Here is a 9,071-nt window from a genome sequence, read left to right on the forward strand (position 1 = left end):
GTTAGGAGGACAATGATATCCCAATCCAGTATGGTTCAAGTCCTAGACTTAAAATTGTTGCTCGCATTATTCCTGAATTTATTTCAAGCTACCGACGATGTTCCTTAAGTGCGAGGAGATTTTCTCGTCGACTTCGAGGCGCCTGTGGTGGCTTCATAAAATCTCAACATGATGTGCCAACTCAGTCTTTCGGAGGTACTCATAGAAGTGGAATGTGTGTGCATGCGTTCATAGTGATGAATGTATGCTCGTCTATGTGAGCAACTTCGGTTGTACTATGTTAGAAAAACATTCATGGTGCCTCCTAAGAGTAACAAATTTGTTCGGCTGGGTCTTAGGTCATTGGCAGCGGGTCATCTATATTTTCTTTAACACAGTACATATGCAAGCGCTCATATATACGCGCATACACTCACTCCTATGAACGCACACACGCACACTCTACCCCTATGAGCACCTCCGAGAGACTAAGCCGCCATATCATCTTGAGGTTTTAAAGTCACGCGCCTCGTACTCGACGGAAACGTCTCCTCTGACTGAATGTGTGCCACCGAAAATCTTGAAATAAATCCAGGATAAATGTGAGCATTATAATTAGAACCCTTGTGGTTGGCGATACCACTGTCCACCTAACCATCTAGCAATAGCGTGATAGTGAATGACACGTGTTGGATTTCAGGAAAATGATATACATGTTAAGGAGATTGATGAAGAAATAGCAAGATGTGAAGAGTGTCGGTAACATAAGTTAGATTTTGATTTATTTTATATTTTGGATAAATGACTTCCATTTTTTTTAGTCATGATGATTTTCTTTCCGTAATGTTGCACAGATGTTATAAATTATTGTCCGTTGGAAACCTCCATGTTTAAATCTTTTAGCTTCATATATGCGGTTCTTTTTCTTTAAATTATACTTATCCGTTATTTTAGTTTTTGTGCCCATTTTTTCTTTTTCCTTTTTTAATTTTTTTGCACATACAATATCTTGTTTACCTTTCTCAATCCAGGCTAACCAATTGGTCCACGTGCTTCCCATCCCACCAGGTGTACATCCTTGTTTTTGTAGAAGAATGTGTAGGTCTCTGTCTTCTATGAGGGGAAAACACATTCCCTTTCTTTTCTTCATCGTCTTTGAAAGGGGAAATCGAGGCTGCTGCCCAAATCTGAGTGCCCCTACGGCCCTGCCCTGCGGTCCATCTACGGTGAACTCCCTCATTTTCTAAAGAAAAAGAAAAAAATCCTGTTATCATCTCAGTCTACCCCTAGTTCCCCACCAGCATCCTTATCCATCCACATGCGTCATCTTCCCCGATTAACAGCCGGTGGACAAAGATGTCGCCGCTAGCCATCACCGAAGTAATTCCCCAGTCATCCCGCTTCTCGATTCATTTCTTCCAATCTCTCCTCGTCGATTTACTGCTGCAGTTGGCCATTTGGGTGGAGTGCGTGGACGCGTTTGTTCATTCTAAGAGATGTGGATGCTCGACGACTTCGTCGAGTCCGGCAGAGCGGCCATGGGGAGGAGCGGGGAAAACATGAAAGCTGCACTGCTCAACCTCTTCATGGTCGACGACTAGATGGCCATGGCTGAGGTGTTGTATCTTGGCCCCATGGAGGAGCCTGTGAGGGAAATCACTGAATCACAGACTGATGGTGATTGTTGGTTCTGGAACCTGAGGTACGGGACAGAGGCTGGCCTTGCTGCTATTGTCCTCCATGACTTGTTGGCCTCCTCATCGTTGGTGCTATTAGACTACTACCAAATGCAAGTGCCAATTGATGATATGCATCCTGTGTAATGAAGATTATCTCTTTTTAGTTTGATGTTAGCAAGAAATGATTTATTCATGATGCCTTTTCTCTGAAAAAAGGCTTTATGAACCGAAAGTTGGTTCATACTAAAAGTTAGTATAAAGTTGAGTTATCTATTTTGCAACGGAGAAAGTATGTGTTAGTGGGATTTTTTTCATTATTTCCTTAAACTGCAAAGGCCTTATGAGATAGATGGTTACCAAGAACAATGAACTGAAAGAAGTGCATGTATGAATGTATTTCTAAAATTTATAATATGAACTATTTTTGATAGTCTTGTAGTTGTATCCATGTATTTTCATCCTATTTGAGGTTTTAATAAACCTTTTTCCATATCATTAATTGGATGGATTATTCTGCTCTGCTTTGGTAATTAGATTACCTTATGTGTGTGTTAATATGTCACCTTAGAGGTTAATTTGGGTATAGGTTTGTTCAGAAGAAGCTCACATGTTGAATTTTCTCAAGTAACTTCTGGTCACCTCATCAAGTAACCAAGAAACAATCTTCTGCTTGCCAGAATTTTTTTAGTGACCTAGCAATTAATGTGATTAGATGGTAGATTTGCTTTGCTGCTAAGTCTAAATATGGGAACCTTGTCTTTGGTCAGAATGGCGGCGCCGGACAAAGCTAGCGTTATGCAACAGTAGAGGCCGTTGATTTGCTATCCGGTTCTGCTATTAAGTTACTAAACCAAGGTATGTTCCTGTCTATTGTGGTGCCATCATATAGATTTGCCAATGTATAGTTTCTTCAAATTGTGAAGTGAATCCTAATATCTCAAACTCTGGTCTTCTAGTATGTTCTTGTATATTGTGCTGGCCTCGTATAGATTCAGATAAAATAGCATGTACATAAAGGAAACTACATGAACAAAGTTTTTAATCTTTTTGGACTAAGAATATTGCTAACACTCATAGGCTTAATCTAAGAAGTATCCTTATCCTGATTGATGTCAGGTAGTCATACTTAACTTGGTCAATATAAATAGTATGTCGTACTATTTCCTTCATCTTCAAGCATTGTATTTTTGGTTTTTGTATAACATGTCTATTGTTCCCGCGGACACCTTTTTCCTATTGTTCTGGCAAATTCTTCTCAGTGCATTCATCCTCTGAGTCATCTGATATCACAACAGATCCCAGTCTCCGTGGGGCTCACGTGCTGCTGCTGATGATATTTTGTCTTGACGCCCATCTTTGTTTAATGTACTCCCATTACTGTCAATGTAGTTTCTCCTTTACACGCACCAGTTCGCATCAAAGCTTGCTAGGTGAAACTTTATTATTCTCTGACTACATACATATAAATTTAAAAAATTAGACACATCTCTAAAATCTGAAGTGTGTATAGTTATAAAATCAATCACCTTTTTATCTGGCATGTAATTCTTCATTAATTAGGTATCATCCATCAATTCTTGTGAAACATATGTAAGATGAATTAGTTAAGGAATTCTAAAGATGGTACTTCATATTTTTGAAAAAAAAAGTTAATGCAACTCTACCTCCTCGGCTTTATCGTTCAAGTAGAGCATCTCAAGCCTATTATCAGGCACAAATGTATTTTTACTGCATAGTTTTGTGTGTCAAAGGTGATATTATATCATTGAGCTTGAATCAAAATATAAGTTTTTCCCACATAATTGTTGAACAATCTTTGGTGCTTCTTCTGATTTCGCATCCAGTGAGTTCAGCAAGTGAGATGTAGATGTATTAAGCAAGTTATTGTTCTCCCCACGAGCTTCATTTGTGTTAGTAGTCCAATAACATTTGTTTATTTGGAGATTATTTATCAATTAGAAATATTAATTATCTGGAAGTCATAATTACAACTATCAACATACCTAAGCATTGTGTATCTTTTTCTGTCCTTGTAGTGTGCCCATGGTAGCAAACTCGCGACAATAATCTGGGAAAACTTTCGAAGATCCTTTTAACTTTTACCTGTGTATTGTATGCAAAAATATATTTTAATTTGATTGCTCATTGGCCTATATTTTGTAGATTCCACAACCTTAACATTGCTGAATGCATAAATAGATTTCTCATTGATCTTTGATCTAAACATGTCTATTAGATTCTTCCAGATAGTAGCATGGACTGTTTCACCCTGCCAAAACAATCAGATATGGTTAGTAACTGCTTCTTAACTTGAAAAGAATTCCAATTAAATATATAAAAAACATACCTGCTCATCCATTAGTATCATATCTAGGCTAATAAGCTCATTGGTCATAGGATTGACTGAGTCCCACACTCATTGTGTTCACTTGAATGTCCAAATTATGTCCGCTTGTAAGTTGTCGCTCATGTCAAGTAATATAGGATTTATGAAGATTCTAGCCAGAAAAAGTAAGCTTGCTAAATAACAATCACCAAATCTAATGATTCAGGCCAGAAGTGCTTTGGCGTGACTTCTTCCAACGTTGATTGGAGCAATTGGGCGTGGCTTCGTCAGGCGTCAGACATGCTTTGGCGTAAATTTGTCGGACGTCAAGTGAAGCGGCTGGGCATGGATTTTTGTGGTAGCTCCGTTGACTTCAATCTGTTCGAGTCATGGTGATTGGCGACTTCTAATTGCTTGGTGTGTGATTGTGCAGCCGACTGTACTTCTTTAGATGGGTTCAGGTGGCCGAGACGTGTGGAAATCTGATCGTAACCTTGTACTATTTTTCTTTTTTGAAATTTTCATCACGTGAGATGGGTTTGCATGTATTCGTTCCTGTTTCGGAATTTTCATCATGTGAGATACTCCCTCCGTAAACTAATATAAGAGCATTTAGATCACTATTTTAGTTATCTAAACGCTCTTATCACTACTAGGAAAAGGCCTACTAATGGTGCACCAGTTTTGCCTACTAATGGCGCACGCCATTACTATCTGACTTAGTAATGGCGCACCACATATCGCACTCCATGGTCAAACTTCCCGAAAGGTCACCCATCCTCACACTACTCTAGCCCAAGCACGCTTAACTTCAGAGTTCTATCCAACCCCAGCAACAGCTCACTTCCCAAGCACTTGTTGATATATCTAGCATATCAATCCTATTATACCTTGTTGATGTCTAGGACTTTGTTCATGTTCATGACTCTGATGAAATTTTGAAAAATATTTCAAACTTCCCGGTCATATTATGTATCCTTTTTTGAAAAAAAATTCAAAAAAAAATTCAAAACCAATTTTGTTTTCTGTTACTAGTGGCGCACCACATCCACGGTGCGCCACTAGTAAGTTTGAAATTTTTTGAATTTTTTTGCCTCTAGATCTTGAAAGCCCCGTAACTTTTTTCTGTTAGGTTTTTGGGGATTTTGAAAATGTTTAACAGGGTTCCCCCGGTTAAATTCGGATGTAACTTTTTGAGTAGATGCTTTTTCATATAAAAAACTTTTTAATCCGAGTTCGTATGCAAAAGTTATGCCCATTTTACAAATTTCCAGAGAGATTTTGCAAAGAAAGTCGAAATTCATATTTGTAAATTTTCCCAACAACTAGACCACATATTACATGGAAAACTTATTTTCTTTTATTTTTTTGACATTTCCATCATTTTATTTTTAAAAAAAACTGAAAAGGCGGTCCACAGGGGGTGGGGGGGTGCATTCGATGTTGGGCAAAGTTAGTAATGGCGCACCGTGGGGTGGTGCGCCATTACTAGTTAAAACTAGTAATGGCGCACTGTCCACAGGTGCGCCATTACTAACATTTTTTTTTCCTTTTTTTCTTTTTTTTCAAAACTACTAATGGGGCACCGTGGGTGTGGTGCGCCATTACTATGCCAACTAGTAATGGCGCACCACCCCCATGGTGCGCCATTAGTAGTTTTGAAAAAATTAAAAAAAAAATTACTAATGGCGCACCGTGGGATGTGGTGCGCCATTAGTATTTGCACACTAATGGCGCACCAACACATGGTGCGCCATTAGTATTTAGTAATGGCGCACCACATGAACAGTGCGCCATTAGTGTCCATCCCATCTATATCCCTTTTCCTAGTAGTGTATATTAGTTTACAGAGGGAGTACGTCTCCTATTTGCATCTGTTCCAAACTCTTCCAAGTTTTATCCCAATAGCCTTTTTAATTGCTTGTAGCATGTACGTGGCCGAGCTTATCCCCCCGTCCTTTCCTATTAGGACCTGCAACGTTTCCAGCCCGTGTATGTGCTGGACTTTGCGATGTGCACATGTATTTCTGGCAATATTTAGAAAGAAAAAATAGTTGTAGTTTATATACTTCCGACTTTTTAATCTTGTGTGAGTACAACATATATAACTTTTGGATGTAACGTAATATCTTTAAATCTTAGCCGTAAATATTACTAATCAACGATGGTTATTATTTTAACTTATGTGGAAGAACATGGTGTCTTATTTGACTTCTGTTTTAATTATATAATAGATTGCTATGAGCTGCTGTTGCTGCTATATGATGAGTTGCTATAAGCTGCTCCTGCTGATGCTATATGATGAATTGCTATGAGCTGCTCATGCTGCTTCTATATGATGAATTGCTATGAGCTGCTCCTGCTGCTGCTATATGATGAATTGCTATGAGCTGCTCCTGCTGCTGCTACATGATGAATTGCTATGAGCTGCTCCTGCTACTGCTATATGATGAATTGCTATGAGCTGCTGCTGGTATATGATGAATTGCAGACTGCTGTTGATGTATGATGAGTTGCTATGAGCTGCTGCTGCTGCTATATGATGCTTTCAGGTGGTGCTGCTATATGATAATAAATAGCCACGTAGACCATCGAATTTCAATAAATAATTGTTCTTCATTTAAATGTGGGTCATGCGTTCTTTGTTTAGATTAGGCAATGGGATCTCTATGGAAAACATTGACCAAAGTAGAATGTGCCAAGTAGATGGTATCTTTGTATTTGCATTTTGAGCAAATAGTGATGGTCTGTTTTCCTATCATATTAATTACTCCACTGGGTTCAATTTGTGATCACTACAAGAAATATGTCAACTTGTGACCACCACTATTGGTCACTGAAAGGTCATAGTTTTTCATTTGCAACCTTTTTGTGACCAAAAACAGAAGGTCAAAAGCTGGCGGTCGTAAACTGAAATTAGTGACCTTCTTTGCGATATGTAAAAGGTCGTTGGTCCACGACCAAATTTTTGGTCACAAGCAACCTCCCGAGACCACGTAGGCATCCAACATGGCAAGCTGATGTGGCACAAGAATCAGTCCGGTCCGATTCAGTGTTTTACATGGGCCGAGCCCAACAATTCAACCTATTTGTGTTTTTTTTGTCTGTCAATTTTTGGTTGGGTTCATGGGCCAAGCCCAATATTGCAGCCTTTTTATTTTCTAGATGTTTGGCCTCTTTGCTTCCATTTCTTATTTGGGCCTTTTTACAATCTATTTTGGACCAGGTCCCAGGTCATCCAATTAGGTCCCACTTGTCAGTTTTCTTTTGTTTCTTTCCTAATTTAAAGGATCCACTAGTGAAATGGACCAGGTGTGTTGTTTAGATGCCACACGTCAATTCTCTATTTGTGCAACAGCCAATAACTTGATTCAAACAGAGCCAATAACACATAAATTTTCAAACAACAGCCAAATCATGGCAGGTACTTTACAATCACGGCAGTACAAATCAGGTATTGAAATATAAAATACAGCTAAATATTAACATGTCTAGCTCCAGGGAGCTAAAACACATGTCCAGCTCCTGTAGTTCCTTGTACAGCAACTTTTGACGAATTAAGACCAAAATCTGCGAGTTATAAATCAAAAAAGTTAGGAATATAATCAAGTGAAGCCGTGCATATAACACTCTCCTAACAATGAAAGATACCTGTAGAATTTGAGATCTGACAAGAAACCATGCATATAGCATTCAGAATTGAGATATATTTGGGAAGGGAAAATGACAAGTATCAACCCAGTGCAAGATAACAGAGCAACTATGTAAGTTATTCAGATTTCATGATGTGTGAGTCGCATTTTACATGCATCAAGCATCAGGCGACCAAGCAAACTGTTCTGGAATAGATACAAAACAAGCATGTATTAACCATCCTACTGGTAGCAAGTACATAAAGGTAAATTGTGTAGTAGACAACACTGCATATAACATTCGCTTTTTGTTAAACTGACGAGACTAAACAACTAGCACATTTCACAAATGATCAAACTCTGTAGTAGACAGACATATCATGTGACTGCTGCAGACTAAACCTTTTTTATACACACATGGCTGCTTGAATACAAGCACAAGCAGGACCAAACAGAGACAATAGAGACAATATGAATATGCATGGCACAAGTGCAGGTCCTGGTTACTGGCTACACATGTAACACCAATAAAATGGATAGAACAATAACACGAACAACTCCAGATTACACACAAAGCTCTATCCATAGTGCCAGCAATGGATAAAATCATGCACACAGTATAATTCTGACTATAATATAACCAGAGAACTAAAGATTCTACATACTTAGAACTCAACTAATAAGTGAGAATGATCTTATTGTATGCAAACAATCTTTTTTTATTTGTTTATATTACTAAAACAGACATATCTTCCTTTATGTGAAGAAGTCTGCTTCCTTCTTTAGTTAGTAGTAACCGTTCCATGCAAATCAACCGTGTGTGTATGCTTGATCATGGTTTGGAGATTACATGCATAGAGGAACAGAATCCTAAACAAAATAGCATCAAACAGCGGTGGGTGCTCAACCTATTTACCATACACAAGCAACACTTAAACCATAGCATGTGCATATAGTTTTGTTACATTAGGGGGTTCAGAAAGTACACAGTATATTCTAACATATTGGTGTGAGCACTTAAACCATAGCATGTGCATTGCCCTGTTGGTCAGCCTCTGGTACCTGGCCATAGTTCACAAACTTGGTGTGAGCATTTTGATGACATTAACATGCAGTACAAGCAAAGATGGCATGACTGAACCTTGCATAGTAAAAACTTGCAAGTAAATAAGAACAACAATGCTGAGAAGATAAATAGTGCATTATCTTGGAGTGTCACCAGCAGCAAGATAGCACTACTCTTCTAGTACTCTAGCAAGAAAAATAAAGTATATAATACATAGGCAAGGCAGACTTGGTGCTAATAGAATACAAGGAGCAAGGAGTAGCACAGTAATTACAAAGAGAGCAGAGCAGAGCGAAAGGATCTGCTCTGCTTTGGTGCCTTTGTAACAGTAATTAACAGAGGATGAACACTACTCTGCTCTGGTTTGGTGCCTTTGAGGCCTAAAAGTG

At 38.6% G+C, this 9,071-nt stretch overlaps 1 long non-coding RNA gene across 1 annotated transcript; it reads left to right on the plus strand.

Moving 5' to 3' along the window:
* The first annotated feature begins 1,109 nt into the window (after positions 1-1,109).
* LOC123115991 (uncharacterized) lies at positions 1,110-4,559 on the plus strand. Its single transcript, XR_006456871.1, has 3 exons — positions 1,110-1,681; positions 2,426-2,513; positions 4,211-4,559. It is a non-coding gene; the product is annotated as an uncharacterized lncRNA (long non-coding RNA).
* Positions 4,560-9,071: the final 4,512 nt, after the last annotated feature.

The sequence above is a fragment of the Triticum aestivum genome, chromosome 5B (genome assembly GCF_018294505.1).
Source record: "Triticum aestivum cultivar Chinese Spring chromosome 5B, IWGSC CS RefSeq v2.1, whole genome shotgun sequence".
In the NCBI taxonomy this organism is placed as follows: domain Eukaryota; kingdom Viridiplantae; phylum Streptophyta; class Magnoliopsida; order Poales; family Poaceae; genus Triticum; species Triticum aestivum.